This window comes from Sphaeramia orbicularis, chromosome 22 (assembly GCF_902148855.1).
Source record: "Sphaeramia orbicularis chromosome 22, fSphaOr1.1, whole genome shotgun sequence".
NCBI lineage: Eukaryota > Metazoa > Chordata > Actinopteri > Kurtiformes > Apogonidae > Sphaeramia > Sphaeramia orbicularis.
The window spans coordinates 54,199,611-54,219,610 of NC_043978.1; the positions used below are offsets into that span (position 1 = coordinate 54,199,611).

Consider the following 20,000-nt stretch of genomic DNA (forward strand, 5'->3'; position numbering starts at 1 on the left):
CATTATTTCTGGTTTATTGTGTTGTTCTTTTGACTGTAGATCACATTGGTCCTGTATGTGGAACCTGAACCAAAAGGATTTGTTCAACCTGGACCGTTCAGGTTCAGTTTTGCACTTTATCCCTGCAGGGCCGGAATGGAACCTTTGGCGGGCCAGATTTGGCCCCCGGGACGCATGTTTGACACCTGTGATCTAAAACAATGCAGTGGTGGAAATTAAATGGTTTTTTGTCAAATATTTTTATGGCTTTTTAAAAAAGTGATTCTATGGGTTTGAGTGTTGTGCCAGCAGCAGGTGACCAGGAAGTTCAAGAGTATTCAGTGTGAGAGAAAATCATAGAGTGTAAAAACATCTGAGCAGCATATAGGGTCAGAAAGGTCTTTGCACATTAAAATTACTCTCTTCTTCATTGTGCTTTATGTGTTGTCTAAATGTAACTGTTTGGGTTTGTCTTCATACATGAGTTTGTCATGTTTTTGTTTTTTTTTTCCTAAGATCTTGGAGCTGACTCTGCTCATGGCCAGCTACATTAACCACTGGAACCCAGCCTCCAGTCGTACTCACAGCAGCCCCCATGGCCACTGGGACGTAGACAGCAGGCACTTCCCCTCCATGAACTACACCACCAAGGGCCCCACTCTACTGTGAAAGACATGAGATGAGACAAAACTACAGGGAGGCTTGGTGACGCCGTTACCATTAATCCATATCTGTGTGGAGCGCGTCGGGTTGCATGTCTATGTTCTTCCCTCTTAGAGAACAGGTACTAGGAGATTATTTTTTAAGCATTTGTTATAAAGATTAAGATTAGAAATGTTAGGGACGCTCCTGTGAGAATATTTATTTCTACAACAAAAGAGTGTTACAGCTCTGCTTCATTTAGTTGTAAGGTTATGTTCAAATGCATTGTTGAAAATGGATGTTAGAAAGAAGTTCAGTACTACAGGCTCATTCCATCCCAAATCAACCAGATTTCAGAAAGTGCCCCACATGACCCCCTCAGAAAATTCTGAAAAAAATTCACACTTGTTCACCTACCAGATAAATCAACACATCCAAAATTTTAATGTCATGTCTGTAATAGTTTAGGAGATACAGCCCTTCGAAAATGAATGGGGTTTTTTGTTTTTTTTTAATTTTGCAAATTTGCTTTTGGGCCAACTTTGAGGAGCTCTGTCTCCTCAGGTATTCCATCCCCACTGCTGAAACTGACCTGGGCTGAATGCCCCCCTGGAAAGACCAGATTTGGCATCCAATAATGTAGGTGCCTTCATGTTTGGTCCATGAGGCCTTGAAATCAGGCCCAAAGGCTCATGTCTTCAAATGTCCTCTCTTCAGGCTTGCACTGTGACAGAGTGGATGATTGAGAGGCCTCATTTGTTTTTTGCATGGATTCATGCATGGTCAGATGCAACAATTTCTGCAAAAAGACGACATTTCATGACAAGTGTTGATGTGAGGCAATGAATAAAATGGGTCGATTTAAATTTTTCACAAAAAATACTCCTTTATCGAGCACCCAAATTAACCATGTGGCCAGTTAATGAACATTTGGATATTTGGAACCATGTCTTCATATATGTTTACAGATGTTGTGCACAAAATTTTAGCGTTGATAGACTGGTTCTATTTTTAAGATTTTTTTTAACGGCATGACTATATTTTCTTCAAATTGTACACAACGTAGGTGTCAATGACATTTTACCAGTATAATGGCATTGATTATTGCACAAGTTATGGATAATGCTGGAGATATTTGAACTAGGCTGTGGAACTGCATGATGGTTCAGATAGAACATTATAGATTTCTCAGAACTGGCTCAGGTTGATGCCTGTAGTAGAGACTTCTGGAAATTGGATGGAGCTGGTCAGCTGACCCCAGTTTCCCCAGGGTCAAGACAGAAATGGAGCTCGATTTCCCACAATCACCAATTTTCAGACAGCCTGTTTGTCTTGATAATGTGATAATGTCTTTCTGTGACATTCATCCTTCAGATCAGTCCAACCACACATTCTTCCTCCAGTGATGAATAAGTTTCTTCAGGATTATGAATAGAATTCCCAAAATTAGGCTAGCATCATAAAAATTCTGGGAAATCTTAGTTCCATTTCTGTCACTGAACCCTGGTGAAACTGGTCAGCTGACCAGCTCCATCCAATTTCCCAGAAGTCTCGTTCGTTTATCTGGTAGGTGAACAAGTGTGAATTTTTTCAGAATTTTCTGAGGGGTCATGTGGGACCATTGGTTGAATTGCCATGGAAGTGACCCTGCAGTGGTCTCATGTTCTGGCTGCTACCCATTACCCTTCATTTTTCAGTGGGATTCTTTCAGTCACTGGCCGTTCCTCAGCGTGGGAACGACACAGCACATCAGTCCGGTACTGTAACTCTGTGAAACTGATTTCTACTGGGCGGAAACTCAGTTCAGCCAATTCACAGCCCTTTATCTACGATGGGGAAGGTGAGTGTGGTTTGATGCAGTGATGAACTGCCACCTGTGGTTCTTCAAGTTGAAAATACAACAGACTTTAGGTTCCTAGCTTAGGATAAACCTCCCAATGTGTAGCTAAAAGCACAACAAAGGAAACGATTCAATGCCAGTGGACTATCGTACACAGCACCATGGCAGGGAAATGGTACAAGACAGTCATATAATACAGCTGTGATATTTTAGCAGCCAGAAAGGTTTGATTGACACTTTCTTGAATAGGATTTTTTTTTAAATTAATTTATTAATTGTTTTAATTTTTATTTTTATTTGTTTTTTATTTTTCATTTTATTTATTTATGATTTTAAATTTTTATTTATTTTTTATTTATTTATTTTATTTATTATTTTTTATTTTTTTCTTTAATAAATTTTATTTATTTTTTTATTTTTTGTGTTGTGTGTCACTACACTCCACTCGTGCGCGTGCGTCACTAGTACTTGTCATGACATGAGAGTATAAATTAATTTCAGAATTACTGTGCAACAAAAAGTGACTGATGACATTCATTACAACATAGTCAGTACTGTGCTCCTTTATTATTAAGGTGTGGGATGATCATTGAGGTGAAAGTACAAGGTTAGCTCAGCCATGTAGCTAAAAGCACAATAAAGGAAACAATCCAGTGCCGAGGACTAACGTACACAGCAACCGTGGCATGGGAATGGTACAAGGCCAGTCATATAATACATCTGGGATATTTTAGCAGCCAGACATGTTGATTTGGCACTTTCTTGAATAGAATTTTTTTTTTTTTTTAATTTTATTTATTTTTATTTATTTTATTTTTTTAATTTAATTTTATTTGTATTGTATTATTTAATTTTAATGTTTTATTTTTATTTATTTAATTAAATTTTTTTTTATTTTTTTATTGTTTTTTGTGCGTGTGTGTTTAGTATCACTACATCCACTCATGCGTCACTAGTACTTGTCATGACATGAGAGTATAAATTAATTTCAGAAGTACTGTGCAACCAGAAAGGGACTGATGTCATTCATTACACACAGTCAGTACTGTGAACCTTTATTATTAAGTTGTAGGATGATTGGATGTAGGATGATATACATCTGGGATATTTTAGCAGCCAGACATGTCAGATTGGACACTTTCTTGAATAGAAAAATCTGATCTTTGAAACACAGTTTTCTTAGTCAGGTCACTGCTGTCACTGCTGTGTTCTTTAACATCCTAAATAAAAAAGAGCTAACAAGATATTTTAATGACTTGAACAAATTTTGGATCAAACCACTGTCTCACTTTTGCCTGTCTTAGTTATTTATTTGATTTTCTACATCTTTAGGCTTTTTCTTAAAGGTTTATGTTTTTGTTCAGATTGGAAAACTTCCTGTTTCCTTTGTGTAGCACGGTAATTTAAAAGCAGAGTATGTTGGTACTGTATCTATTATGTGTTACGAATGCTTGAAGATGGGTCTGTATGTGTCTTTGAATACAATAAACGTACAGTAGAGTGTTTTTTACTTTCTCTTCCATCCATCCATCTTCTTTCTTGTGTTTATCTGGGTCTGGGGAATGGGAGCTCACACTTCCTCTCCACCTGCCACCTCCTCTAGTTCCACTGGGGGGTTCTGAAGTGTTCTAGACCAGCCCACAGACAGAACCCCTCCAGTGGATCCTGGGTTTGTTATGGGGTCTCCTCCTGGTGGACACACCTGGAACACTCACCAGGACAAGAAGGACACCGGGCCCGTATCAAGGTTATTATCGTTAACGATAAACTAACGAAATTGACGAAAACTAGAATTGTAAAAACAGTTTTGTTAAACTGAAATAAATAAAAACTATAATTAAAAGAAAAAACCAATAACTAACTGAAACTGTATTGGTGTTCACAAAACTAACTAAAACGGATAAAAATTCTGGATAAAATTCCTTTCGTTTTCCTCTTCAATGTCAGATTGATAGTTAAATCGATTTATTTCCCTCAAGCAATTTGAGCTGCTGGCACCATACAAATGTACAGTCTGTCACGTCTTGTCACTGTCGTTAAGGCATTTTCTGGTCCCCACTCTACCTGGAAACACGAAGACTAAAGTTGAGAGAAAGCAGCAGAGTCCTGTCTGGGATTTATTTGAATATGATGACAGAGAAGAAGAGAAAAGATATAAAAAACTAAACTAAAACTAAGCATTTAGAAAATAACCAAAACTAATAACCATCAAACCTGCTCTAAAAATGAATTAAAACTAACTGAATTAAGAAAAAACAGTCAAAACTAAATAAAACTAAAGTATAAGGAAAAACCCAAAACTATTAGAACCTTGGCCAGTATTCCTACAGATTCTGAGAATCCTCTCAGAGCTCCTAACTTCACCGAAAAATTCCTGTCAGGAGTCTGAGCTTAGGAGTGATTCCAGAACACTGTCAGAACTCTGAGCAGGAATGGACAGAAACTCCTGTTAGTGAGGAGGTGTGGTCGACCTGCTGACAGGTATGAGTCATCATTTCAAAAGCTGGGATTGGTTGATCCTAAAAGCTAGAAAAAATATATACTTTTGGTGAAAATGGGCAAGGATGGACCCTCAAATGGATAAAGTGAATCATAGAATCTAATCTGATGAAGACTGTGGAACTGTAAATAATATTTCACATAAAAGAAAATATCTGTTAAATGAATAGTAAACTATACTTTAAAATTATCAACAAAAATGTGTGAAAAAACTCCAGCCCACAGTATTCACATAGTGAGAGTTCGATTATTTGCTCATATAATTGGCATGCTGGTAATTTTTGCACTTTCAACGTGTCAACATTTTCAACTCATTTGTTATTAACGAGGGGAAATCTGACTCAGCTTTCATCAGGTCTGTGATTGTTGAGCATCCTCAGAGGTGTGACCCTGCAGATGGAGGGTTGGGACTAACCCTAGCCCTGCAGACGGAGGGTTGGGACTAACCCTAACCCTAACCCTGCAGACGGAGGGCTGGGACTAACCCTAACCCTGCAGATGGAGGGTTGGGACTAACCCTAACCCTGCAGACGGAGGGTTGGGACTAACCCTAGCCCTGCAGACGGAGGGTTGGGACTAACCCTAACCCTAACCCTGCAGACGGAGGGTTGGGACTAACCCTAACCCTAACCCTGCAGATGGAGGGTTGGGACTAACCCTAACCCTGCAGATGGAGGGTTGGGACTAACCCTAACCCTGCAGACGGAGGGTTGGGACTAACCCTAACCCTAACCCTAACCCTAACCCTGCAGACGGAGGGTTGGGACTAACCCTAACCCTAACCCTGCAGACGGAGGGTTGGGACTAACCCTAACCCTAACCCTGCAGACGGAGGGTTGGGACTAACCCTAACCCTAACCCTGCAGACGGAGGGCTGGGACTAACCCTAACCCTGCAGACGGAGGGTTGGGACTAACCCTAACCCTGCAGACGGAGGGTTGGGACTAACCCTAACCCTAACCCTGCAGACGGAGGGTTGGGACTAACCCTAACCCTAACCCTAACCCTGCAGACGGAGGGTTGGGACAGACCCAGGTCATCTCTGCTGCATTGGTGCTTTTTCCCTGTTGTCAAATCCCTCAGTGTTGTGATGAATTTCATTTCAGGTGGTGTTGCATTGTGGCGTTGGGTTGGAGAAGTAAGTGCATCTGTAATGAGATCAACCACAAACATGTTTCCTGCACCATCCAATCTGTAGCGTTTAATGAATTCCCTGTCGTCCAGTGTTTGCAGAATCTCCTCCTGCCTCTTCCATTTTGTCCTCTGCTGAAGGAACTCCTCTTCCCCTTGAAAGTCCTCTTCCTGCTCTGAACAGACCTAACCTTAGGAGCTCTCTTAAGGGCTAGGATTCTTTAGGGATAGCTTTTATCTTTACTAGGATCTACTCTTCATTTTAGAGGAAATTCTAGAAAACATCATGATTCTAAGAATTTTCTAGAATTTGGCCACTAGGAGCAACTCTTTGCACTAAGAATCTGTAGGAATATGGGCTCTGGAATCTTCAGTCTTCAGTCCTGGACAGAGCGTCAGCCACAATGTTGTCTTTTCCCTTCTTGTGCCTGATGATGAGATTGTAGCCTTGAACCAACAATGCCCAGCGCATTCAACGCTGGTTGTGGTTATACACTTCAGACAGAAACACAAGAGGGTTATGATCGGTGAAGGTAAAGACTGGGCTGTGAGTAGAACTGACATAAACATAGAAGTGTTGAGAGCCAAAGTTTCTTTTTCAGTGGTGGAATAATTAAGCTGATGCTTTTGAACTTAGCTGAGAAGTACGAGATTGGATGAGGTACACCAGCATCATCATCCTGCAGAAGGACAGCACCTGCTCCACTGGCACTAGCATCAACTTCAAGGCTGAAAGGTTTCGAATAGTTAGGAGCAGATGGCACAGGAGCGCCGCACAACAGCGACTGTGCAGCTTGAAAGCACACTCACAAGCTTCAGAGCAGACAAATGGAACAGATGGGCTGCACAGAGCAGTAAGGGGAGCACCAAGACAGAAAAGTTTCTGCAAAACACCGATAATAAGCAGCCACACCCAAAAAACCACACAACTTTCTTCTTGTAGTCGGAGTGGGATGTAGACAAACAGCCTCAACTTAGCATTTACAGGTCGAACTTGACCATGACCAACAACCTTACCCAGACAGGTTACTGCGGCTTTACCAAACTCACATTTGGACAGGTTAAGGGTAAGACTGGCACAGGATGGAGAGTTTATCGCTTTGAACTGGAAGAGCATGGAAGCTCCTTTTATGAGCAATGGATGAAAGAATCTCAGGAGCATCGGAATGGCAAGACTGACACACAGTGACCAAAGGAAAACTGGAGGAATTTGTACAATTATGGGAACCTTATATGAACATTATGGTACGGGAAAATAGGGACATGTCACACAAATTATCATTGTTAATTTAATTTTAATTTATTTCTTTATTTTTTTGTTTATTATCCACGACTGCTGTATTTTATTATTATTATTATTTTTTTTGCCCTACATATATGTACAGTTTCATAGAATCTATGTTTTATATATCTGTAGATATATAATATATATATATATATATATATATATATAGTATATCTATAATATATATATATATATTATATCAATTTTGGTGCAAGTCTACGTGGTGTGAATGGGTTGTGGTGTATGAGTGTTTTTGTTGTTTTGATTCATGTTTGGTTATGTAGAAATTAAATACCAATAAAAATTATTGGCACCAAGGACAACCGCTGAACCCTTCACACAGGGAAGAATGTGTCCGAAAAGTATCGGTGTAGACGACAAATGTAATCCCGATACACATTACAAAGGGCAACATCTGTAAGGACTGAATGCATAAGACGCGAAATGTGGCAGGGGCGTTCCTCATGCCAAATGCCATAACTCCATAACTGTATACTGCAGGAAACATCTGGGTGACAAAAGCAGACATGTCATGATGCCCTGGGAGTTGACGGAACCTGCCCGTAGCCTTTTAAAAGGTCTAGTTTAGTGATGGTGCACTGCCAGGACCAATACTGTCTATACAGTCTTCCATAGGTGGGTAGTGGAATGAGTCCGGAACAGTACAGCATTAACTTGTCTAAAGTCAGTACAGACACGAGGCGTTCCTCAGATTTTGGGTGCGAGAGACAAGGAGAACTCTGAGGACTAGGGCTTGGTTAACGAGCCCATTATCTAACAGATAGTTGACCTCCTTTGTCATTACTACTGTTGTCTATGGCACACACCAGTAAGCATGCTGTGTAATTGGAGCAGCCGTTCCAACATCAATGTCATGTTCAAGGACATTGGTACGAGATGGAGTATCTGTAAACAGTTAGGGCTGTGACTGTAGTAGGGCCCACGATATCACTACACTGTTCCACAGGTGGTGATAGCTGAGAGGCTAGCTGTAGACATGAACTCTGAGTAAAGGCGTCCATACACTGTGATTTTAGAGACGATTTGTCACTGGTGCCTCTCTTTCTGGGCTGGGTCCAGATGTGCCTCTGATGGTGTGTGCTGTTTGGTGCAGTGGACATGGGGCGAAGGAGAAGACATGAACACCTCACCACCACCTCACCACCAGCAATCGTGTGTTTGCAAGGAAAACGGAGCTGTTTGAAATCCTGCTGGCTCCTCCTGAGGGTATGGCACTGTCAAAGCACTGCCACGAGCCATGGGCCTCAAATTCTCACACTGTGCATGCGCCAATACAATAATATCCAGCTACTGTAAGCTAATGCTAAGCTAACAGTAGCTGGCTATTGTCTAGTGCAGTTTGAGCTTTTGCATCTTCCCTCTCGTTCCCTTTGCTGTAGGAAGGACAGCCCATAACTGTCCACGTCTGGACAAACAACTCCTGCACCAAACACGTGGTAGTCTTTTCTTCTTTTCTGATTCGTCACAGATAATGGCACATATTACCAAAGCAGCTCGTTGGTTTTTGTTTAGCACTAGCATTGATGACTCACGCCAATACACCAATCGTCTATGCACTTCCAGATTCCTTGGTATTTTAACGTTGTAGTTTCCGGATCCAACCATGGACCGTGTGGTGCGTCCTCTGGTGTATGGTCCTACAGCGTGGTGCGTCCTCTGGTGTATGGTCCTACAGTGTGGTGCGTCCTCTGTGGATGGTCCTACAAGTGTGGTGCGTCTCTGGTGTATGGTCCTACAGCGTGGTGCGTCCTCTGGGTATGTCCCTACAGCGTGGTGCGTCCTCTGGTGTATGGTCCTACAGCGTGAGCAGTTACAGGTCACATACCAGCATCGGTCCAGGAACAGGATTCCTGAGAAACAGGAATCGTGAGCCTGACTTTACGATTGATTCGCAGTTTCAGATGGAGCTGCGTGCAACGATCGAAATAATCGCACAGTGTATGGCCGCCTTTAGACAGCCTACACACTGATGAGCAGCACAAGACTCCACCAAGTCTTCCTCCTCTGGAAAATCTGAGCACCTTTAACTCATGACTACTATTTTATTTTGCTTTATTGTGTGTTTTGGGGGTCAGAAACGGTGGAAAAACAGACAAAATGTAAAAAACAGTTGAACTTTTACAGGTTTTGTACTGAATAAGACACTCAGAATGTACATCAGTTGAAAGATTTAGGATGTTCAACATGAACTGTTGAACTGTAACACACTGAACACATTCAAGGATTTTTTTTTTTTCATAAGAAACAGAGCACTGTTTGACCACAACATCACTGAGAACTTCTCTCATTCAGCATATCTATAACCTCTGTCTGAGCTTCTACACGGCATGCTCAGCCCAATCTGCAGGTTTTACAGGAGTCGAGGTTGCATGGGTGGAACCTGCTCTGTTTCTTTTTCTCCAAAGGAGGGTCAAAGCACTAATGGTGTTTTCCTGCCAAATATATGCTGTAAATTGTTCGTTTTTATAGTTTGTCTGAGGCTCTTATTCCATAGCTGCTCTTATACAAAACCAAACACTCATTGCAGGACTCGCTACTGAATGTCTGGACGTCTCTGTTGCTCATCAAAAAAGTTCTTTATTTTTTTCCATGGTACAGTATGGCTCAGATCCTGTGTTTTATAAGAGCATAACATCATATTGAATTTAAAGTAAAAGATCCCAGTGTTGTGGAATAGACAAGCTTCTTATTATTAATATTTCATAGTGTTTTACTGGCTGACTTAATCAGTACTGTACTATACGTTATAGGTAATTATAAATCAGCCACCATTTGAAAAACAATATTACATTAAAAAAAGTGTGAACGTAGAGGGAAAACTAACTGAAAGAACCATGTGGTTTTTCTCAACAGTCTCAATGTGATTACCTCCAACACACTTCATCCAGGAGACTGTGTTTCAGTCTATTAATTGTCGGGCTGCAAAAATGTTCACTACTTATTAATAATCTACGCACAGGTGTCAAACATGCGGCCCGGGGGCCAAATCCGCCCACTGAAGGGTCCGGTCCGGACCCTGGGATGAATTTGTGAAATTGCAAAAACTACACTGAAGATATGAACAATCCTTTTAGTTCAGGTTCCACATTAGGACAATTCAATCTGCAGTGGGCAGGATTCAGTTAAATACTATCAGAATAACGTAGAATAATGACAACTCCAAATGTTTCTCTTTGTAAAGGTAATATGTTCATGTAATTTACACTAAACAAAGTATAATTTTGCAAAAAATGGTGAATAACCTGAACAAATATGAACACCTGAAATGGCTTAAGAGAAGTCAGTACAATTTTTAACAATATTCTGTCTGTTATTAAATGTTTTTGTGTGTTTGTAGATCCACTGTGATCTGTCAGTTATAATGTACATGTGGAAATGATAAACTGAGGCAGAATAGTGTTAAAATACACTTAATTTTTCAGTTTGTTCATGTTATTCACATCTTTTGAAAGGATAGTTTGTAGATGTAAACCTTTTCATAATGTAAATGTACTTTTTTTTTTGCTCTAAAACAGAAAAGTTTGGAGTTGACATTATTTACATATATATGATTATGTTATTCTTTACTGGTTCGACCCACTTCAGATTACATTGAGCTGAATGTGGAACTGACTAAATGAGTTTGACAGCCCTTGGCCTAGGTTTTTATTTGCATATATGCAAAAAAAAAAAAAAATCAATAATGTCCATTGCGCATTTTGATTCTGAGGTAAATACATTGAGTGATATTTCTGTTTAGTGGTAAGTTTCAGATCAAACATAGGCCTGTTGAAAGGAAACCAAAGGTCTGTGGAAAAACAGATGTGCTGTTTGGTGTGTGTGTCTGCTCAATGACATAAAGACACACATTTCAGATTAAATAGTCTCTACTTACAGTCTTTAAAGGGCACTTGTAGAACAAATGATGATTTAAATCTGCTCCCTCTGCTACTTATTTTGTAGAAAAATTTGAATAAATTTCTCATTCTATTTGGGTTACACCACTTGACATTTTCATGGACAGAAAGTTTTAAACTTAGAGAAAGAAGTATAAATCCCCTCTCAAAAGATGTATGAAACAAGCAAAACTGAAAAATTAACACACTAATAAACTTGACTCAAGCGCTGAAATCAAATTTTCAAAATATTTTAAATTACTAACCTTGCCTTGCCAGCCATATTTTGTCACTGACCCATGTATGTATGTATATGGTGTGTGTGTGTATATGTATGTATATATATATATATATATATATATATATATATAATATATATATATATATATTTATTTTTTTTTTTTTTTTTTTTTTTTTTTTTTTTTTTTTTTCTAGATACAGGAAGATCTATGGCTCAGAAATAGAAGATTAGAATAATCTATTATGTCTAACCTCTGTTATGGGATATCCTTAGTCATACCACAGGTTAAGCCTAAAGGTTTTCAGAATGCCAAAAGAAAGACAAAAATTCCACATGTATGCAATAATACTGACAAAATCTTTACTATCTGGGATGCCTTCATGTACAATGAATATGTGGTTGTGCCTGTTTGTGCCTTTTTGTATACTGAATGTTTCAATAAAGCATTTTGGAAAAAAAAAAAGGGGGGGTTCCCAGTTTGTTGACAGTACTGACATGTGTGTCAGTGTGGACATATGGGAGGTGAACCTGGAACACCGCAACACACTGACTCTAACCCTCTGTGGAAATGAGTCCACATTAGCCGCGTTAGCTTAGCATAGTCTCACACTCGGAAAGGTATCAGTGGGACACCGTGTCCGGCGTGGGCTGTTGAAACTGGAACGCACTGACTTTTAGCTCCGTGAAGACACCGGGACAAAGTCAAACCCAGAGAGCAGAACTTCCAGAGCAGAACTTCCAGAGCAGAACTGTCCAGAGCAGAACTTCCAGAGCGGACACACACACACAGCTGTCCTCCAGGTGAGCCCCTCCTGTCAGTCCAGCCTGTTAGCTCTGTTAGCTACACTTAGGCTAGCTCTCTAACCGCTTTCCCGTGTTTGTTTTGGTAGGAAGGCTGAAGCATTTCCAATGACAAGTGCCAAAAAGCCCCAGAGTCTCCTCCGGGAGGCTTCCCATCAGATTGTCGCCGTGTGATCCGCAGGTCAGTCCACAGTGATCCGCTTCTGTTGGATCCAGATTACAGCCCACTGCAGACCTGGGCAGGTCACACCAAAGTCCACTCAAACCCTCCGTGACTACTTTACCATAGAAGTGGACAGTGTGTTCTGCTTGTGATCGTTCATGCGTGGGGAAAAACCCACGAAAAACACGGTTCAATGGAAGGTTTTAGAAACTCCCAGCCGAAGAGTAAATGTGTTTCGGCAAGATAGTTCCCGTCCTGGTGTTTGTGGCGTCGGACGGAAGTAAAGCCGGTTCTGTGGTCTGGGGGCAGGGGGTCCAACGGTGGAGAAACTTGAGTCCGCGGTGTCTGCATTCCTTATAGGCAGGGCCGGATCTAGCCAATCCTTGCCACCCCCCCCCCCCCCCCCCCCTTATGTATGTGAATGTGACAGACATAGAAGGAAGCAGACCACATGTGGTTTATGAACATGTGCTTCTTAGAAAACAAACAGAGAAACAAAGTCCAAACTGTTTCAGCTGACTGAATGTGTTCTGAAACTGAACTAAAGACACTTGGTAAAAGTCATGGTCTTATTTGATAAATAAATAATCAAGCTCATTGAATTGCACCTGCATTTTTTTTTTTTTACCAGAATGAATGTGTTCAGTCAGAATGTGCTGAATTGCTCTGCATCATGATTTAGGTGTGAATCACATCGCATCACATCATCAGATGCCATGCACGTGTCTTTAATATATCGGATCGGAGATGCTGTATCGAGATGCATATCGAATCGGCCTTACATCTAAGATTCCCAACCCTAGTTTCTGTCTGATTCATAAATGTTTCTGTGTGGTGTACTGCTGGCTGCTTTGTGCATCTGCTCTTTGTGGACCCCCGGGTGTGTGTGTGTGTGTGTGTGTGTGTGTGTGTGTGTACGTGTGTACAGTGTACACATCCGTGAATCCGTGGCACACGTTAACGTGGGTCTGAAGGGAAGAAAAACTTTACCTAAATAAAGACTAACACTTTTGAATGCTAGTTAAAATATATTGTATTGAAGGGATCGAATTTTATTGACACAGACATTCAATAACTGATGCATCGCGATATCATTCCAAACTTTTCATTCACTCACAGCTTCTCTACCGGTGCACTCAAATCGTGCACACATGCGTTGGTGTATCGATGCGTATCAGATCTTCCCATCCCTAACAGAAACATACACTATATTGCCAAAAGTATTCCCTCACCTGCCTTGACTCACATATGAATTTCAGGTCCATCCCATTCTTAATCCATAGGGTTTAATCTGACGTGGGCTCCACCCTTTGCAGCTCTAACAGCTTCAACTCTTCTGGGAAGGCTGTCCACAAGGTTTAGGAGTGTGTTCATGGGAATTTTGGACCATTCTTCCAGAAGCGCATTTGTGAGGTCCCACACTGATGTTGGACAGAAGGCCTGGCTCTCAGTCTGCGCTCTAATTCATCCAAAGGTGTTCTATGGGGTTGAGGTCAGGACTGTGTGCAGGCCAGTCCAGTTCATCCACACCAGACTCTGTCCTCCATGTCCAAATGGACCTGGCTTTGTGCACTGGTGCACAGTCATGTTGGAAGAGGAAGGGGCCGGCTCCAAACTGTTCCCACAAAGTTGGGAGCGTGGAATTGTCCCAAATCTCTTGCTTCAGCATACCAGCAGATTTTGGCCCCAGGACGAATTTGTGAAATGCAAAATTATACTGAAGATATTATCAGTCAAGGATGTTCAATCTAAAGTGGGTCAGACCAGTTAAATGCTGTCATAATAACCTATAAATAATGAAAAAAGCTATTTTTTTCTTTTTGTTTTAGTGTCAAAAAAAGTAAAATTCCACAAATGTTTACATTTACAGACTGTCTTATCACAAAAAATATGAACAACCTAGAAACGTCTTAAGAGAAGTATGTAGTATTTTAAACAGTATTCTGTCTATTATCAAATGTTTTGTGTATTTGTGGATCCACTGTTGATCTGTAAGTTGTGAATGCATATGTATAAATGATCAAGTGAGACATAGTATTGCTAAAATTGCACTTATTTTTCTTAAGAGTTTTCAGGGTGTTTATATTTGTTCATGTTATGTTCAAGTACAGTTCGTAGATGTAAACATTTTCATTAGAGAATCTTACTTTTTTCACTCAAAAACACAGAGAAAACTTTGGAGTCGACATTATTCATAAGTTCTTATCCTATTATTTATATTATTTTACTGGTCCGGCCCACTTTAGATCAGATTAGGCTGAATGTGGCCCCTGAACGACAGCCCTGTTCTAGAGGAAGGTTGAAAAAACCACATGAAGAGGTGGAAATCATGAGTGTCCTCATGTCGAAGCTGCACAGACATCTGTAGTGACTCATGGACAGAGACAATGAGCCTGTTTACATGACCATAAAAATCTGATAACTGGGAGTAATCTGATAATTGCTGTAATCAGACGCGATGTGTTTACATGCGTTATGTGTTACTGTTATTTAGGCTGAAAAAATGATCAAAATGCATCAGTAGCTTCTTATTGAGAAACAGTTAGTGGACGAAGTTTGGTATAATGTAGGCAATCTATTTACCATTTTTCTTTCTCCAGTACTGTTAGGAAAACCAGGAATGTTGAAGTTAATTGATTCTTGGGTTTTACCATTTGGCCCCGGGGCTTGTTTAGTAATGGGTTTTGATGTGCATCCCTATTTATAACAAACAGCAAATTTCTCTACTTGTAAAATGATCCTTTTTAACTTACAAACATAAGTGACGGCATCAAACAATGACTTTTTTTTCTCAGCTGTTGATGCAATAAGTGTATTTTACAAAACAAGGTCCCATGGGGCACGTTTGAAAAGGATGGACTTATTTTATCTATAAGTATGAAAGTATGTCTAGTACAACAGCTTGTGTGGACTGATGAGGAGACTGACAATTTTCCTTGGTCTCATCTGTGGAAAAAAAGGGTGTGGGGGCAAGGTTATATTAGTTTTAGATTTTTCATTTTAGTTTGGTTTTATTTAGTTTTGACTTTTTTTCTGTAATTCAGTTCATTTTGATTTGTTTTTAGAGCAGGTTTGATAGTTTTTATTAGTTTTCATTTTTTTCTAAATGCTTAGTTTTAGTTTAGTTTTAGTTTAGTCGTCTCTTTTCTCTTCTTCTCTGTCGTCGTATTCAAATAAATCCCAGACAGGACTCTGCTGCTTTCTCCCAACTTTAGTCTGCATGTTGCTAAGTAGAGTTGGGACAAGAAGACAACTCTAAACGACAAGTGACGGACCGTGAAGTGTTGTATGGTGCCGCTAGCTAAAATTGCTAGAACAAAATAAATCGCTTTCATATCATTCCGACATTGACAAAGATGAAAACGAAGGGAATTTTATCCATAATTTTTATAAGTTTTAGTTAGTTTTGTAAACACACAGTACAGTTTCAGTTAGTCATCGTTTTTTTCTTTTAATTATAGATTTATTTATTTCAGTTTTTCAGTTCTAGTTTTTGTCATTTCGTTAGTTTTCGTTAATGATAATAACCGTGGGGGGGGAGGGATCTGCAAACCAGTAAATCTCTTGTATTATGGTTTATTTCAGACTGATGAGAAAGAAGAATCAATGGTGGTTGATCCATCATGGCTTCAATGAACCCCAGTACAGGAGCTACAGTGGTGCACTGTGTTTTGTCTCTCTTATTCCTGGTGCAGTGATTATATGGCACCCAACAGGATTAGGGCATTTTCATCGCTCTTTATGCACTTATTCTTGTAAAGCTGTGAAACATATGGTAGTTGCCAAGGTTATTATTGTTAACGAAAGCTAACGAAATGATGAAAACTAGAATTGTAAAAACATTGTCGTTAACTGAAATAAATAAAAACTAGGATTAAAAGAAAAAAAAACGATAACTAACTGAAACTGTATTGTATGTTTACAAAACTAACTAAAACAGATAAAAATTATGGATAAAATTCCCTTTGTTTTTGTCTTTGTAAATGTCAGATTGATATGAAATTGGTTTATTTCCCTCAAGCAATTTTATCGACTGGCACCATATGATATTTCACTTGTGTTCACTTGTGGTTTCCAGTCGTCTTCTGGTCCCCACTCTACCTGGAAACATGGAGACTAAAGTTGGGAGAAAGCAGCAGAGTCCTGTCTGGGATTTATTTGAATACGACGACAGAGAGAAGAGAGAAAAGAGACGACTAAACTAAAACTAAGCATTTAGAAAATAACGAAAACTAATAAAAACTAGCAAACCGGCTCCAAAAACTAATTAAAATTAACTGAATTAGAGAAAAAAAGTCTAAATAAAACTACACTATAATGAAAAATCAATTATTAATTATATTTTCTTATTATTATATAATTATAAATAATTAATACTGAAAATAAGAATTGATAATCAAACAGCTGTTCAACAAAAATGATCAATAAATGAAAAGCAATGTGATGTATTTTGTGATAAAAAAGACACAGGAGTTGAGTAGGAATTATTTATTGTGTTCCAAAACATTATGGACAATAATTTTGCTCTCTTGTAACAGTCAAATTGTGCCCATGTTTTCACGCTCATTGGGTCGACATTTGATCAGTTTTTTTATCCGATTTTCTTCAAATTTGGAGGATTGACAGATCTAGTAATAAGATGGACAAAGAAACATTTTGGGAATGGTTTTGGAGGATCTGTTTGAAATACTGATGAATAACTGATGCAAATATACTTGCGCACCTTGATTGTGATCAGGCCGTGTAGGTTATTAGGATGTGACCTGCCCGTAGAAATGTGTCTATTTTTGGTTTGAGATGAGGTGTGGCCTTACTGCCGCTCTCTGTTCAAAGCGTCTGTGACTGCCAAGGGTCTGAGCTGCCGTCCTGAACCCAGGGGTCTGAGCTGCCATCCTGAACCCAGGGGTCTCCTGTCCGTCCTGAACCCAGGGGTCTCCTGTCTGTCCTGAACCCAGGGGTCTGAGCTGCCATCCTGAACCCAGGGGTCTCCTGCCGTCCTGAACCCAGGGGTCTCCTGTCTGTCCTGAGCCCAGGGGTCTCCTGTCTGTCCTGAGCCCAGGGGTCTCCTGCCGTCCTGAACCCAGGGGTCTCCTGTCTGTCCTCACCAGCGTACAGACAGAGGCTTTAACACTGAGTTGATTGACGCTAATTTTTCACTTCACCTTCACTCACCATTTTTTCAACATTGAGATTCACTGTTAATGAGGGTGGAGACAGACTGGTGTGAATTTATGTGCAACCTGGTCAAAGAGCTTCAGTTAAATTGGGGTGAGACTGTGTTGTAAGAGTGTGGTGGTGCTGTTTAAAATCAGTCTAACAGTGCTGCAGTTGTTGGTGCAGTGAGGAAGACTCTTCTGTCAGGAGTTTTTTCTTTTAATAAAATGTAATAAAAATAAAAATTTAGATTATTATAAGATTTGTTAATTTGCTTGAAACTTAATTTGACTGACAAAAGCCCAAAGAACAGATTTTCAGTGTTTTCACTGACTACCTTAAAGTGTACCTGTACTGATCATACTTATGACAAGGGATGGAACCATATGAAAATTTCATATCAGGGTTATTGTGACCGAAATTATCACGGTTATCATTATTATCGCGCTATTGTTGAAATTGTGCTCAAAATGTTCAAAAAGTACTGATACACACACTGAAATAATTTAACCAAGTTGTATTTAAAAAAAACAAAACAAAAAAACAACAACAAAAACAAATAAAATAATAGGTACAATGTCCCTTCTGTGTCAGAAACATTCAAATATTAACCCTTAGTGGTCTGAGCCTATTTTGTCTGTTTTTCAGTCCTTTTGATTTTGCCTTTATATACTATAGAAACAAATGTTTACTATACCCATGTTTGGGATCTGTTTTTTCAGCACAACTTCATCTATATCATCTGTCTATTATTTTTTCACTTTAACCTACTATAAAACATAAAAGGACAGAAAACACAAAAAAATACATAAAATCCGATTTGAAAAATGTATATAATTTATTGCATAAATAACACACAGATGCTTAAGGAACCTTTTCAAAGACTTTAAAAGTGAATATTGGTTCCAAATATTAGGTATAGAAAATTAAGATCCTAATAAATTAAATTATACTCAAATATTTGACATAAAAGCAGATCTTACATAGGTGTTTTCTCCGGAAAAGTGCGGTAATCAAACACGGTTATTATGATAATTAGAATTTAAACGGTAATGCAAACTGTTGGCATTTTACCGCGGTTTACTGTTATAACCGGTAATCGTTACATCCCTACTTACGACATTAATTGTGCTTTGTGTATTACTTTTAAGCAAGAGAGGCGCAAATTCAGTACAAAACCACTATAAACACACCACACACAGACACAAACTGAACTACAACCGTTAAACACTAAAATAGCTCGTGCTAGTATAATTAGTGATAGCTAGAACAAATGTTCATAACTGCTAATACTACTACTCCAAATACAAGTATTAACAGTGGCTGTGTTGTCAAGAGCATGCCAGGCCTGCAGATGGCAGTGTGGCGAGATGATTGAGTACCACTGACCGATCAGAATCCTGAAATGAATCACAACAAAACGTTACTTCGGCTATGACTCTGTGGGGATGTAGTTTTCCTGGTTCAGGGTGCAAACAAATCTGAGGTGTGCAACCAATACAATGCAATGCAAGTGGATGAGCCGGGGACTGTTTTTACCTCACAAACGGCTTTTCTGATGTGCCAGAGCGGAGGAAAAAGGGTCTGAACTCTGTGGAGTTGAACTGTATTAGCTCTGTAGTCATTAACAGCTGCGGTCTGTTTGCGAACAAAATTCAGCCTGGAAATTTTCGGCAATTTTCAGGCTTCTATAACTTCTGAACATCAAGAGCTAGAGGTCTGAAATTTTCAGAATCATTTCACAGGAATCTGCAGTCGTAAGAAATGTGAAAATATTTACTTCAAATTTATAATTGCATGTTACAGAGAATGACAAAGTTGAGATTTTATCCATCGCGAACTTCTAAAATGCTACATTTGGCCGCTCATCACACAAAAATTAATCATATTCATTAGAAATTTTAAGTCTCAATTTTCAGGTACCCCCTGCCTACTTTAAATGGTCATAACTTTGGAACTATTTACAATTAAGCCTTGAAATTTTGGATTTTTCCAACATATATAATGTTCTATAAGTATGTAAACATTTAGAAAAATCTGAGAGGGTCAGGTGAGGACCAGTGGATGAAATTATATGGAATGACCCTGGTTTCTTTCAAGGTGTCATTATTACAGAGTGGTAGTGGCAGAGTGGGCAGTGAGCTGGTCAAGATATGTGGGCTACTTTGAAAGTAGATCCTGCGTTTGACTGGACTGTATTATGTAAGTAAACTTTTCACTGTAAGCTCAAAGTACAGCAGACAGAGTCATACTGTGTAAAAACATCACTTATTAACAGAAAGTTCTTGTTTTTTTGCCTTCTGTTACAGTGCTCATTATTGTCTATAAAATGCTCCCAAAAATGATGAATAACCAGATCTAAAGAATGA

General features: G+C 39.4%; 1 protein-coding gene across 2 annotated transcripts in view; it reads left to right on the forward strand.

Moving 5' to 3' along the window:
- The window catches only part of slc25a21 (solute carrier family 25 member 21), a 345,575-nt gene that overhangs the window by 117,659 nt on the left and 207,916 nt on the right, over nt 1-20,000 (forward strand). The window contains exons 1-2 of one of the 2 annotated variants that reach the window (XM_030127623.1): nt 12,290-12,314; nt 12,404-12,495. The exons of the other annotated variant lie outside the window; for it this stretch is intronic. The gene's annotated coding sequence lies outside the window, so the exon portion shown is untranslated. Of the gene's footprint in view, nt 1-12,289; nt 12,315-12,403; nt 12,496-20,000 lie in introns of those variants that run through there. 2 annotated transcript variants of the gene reach the window in all.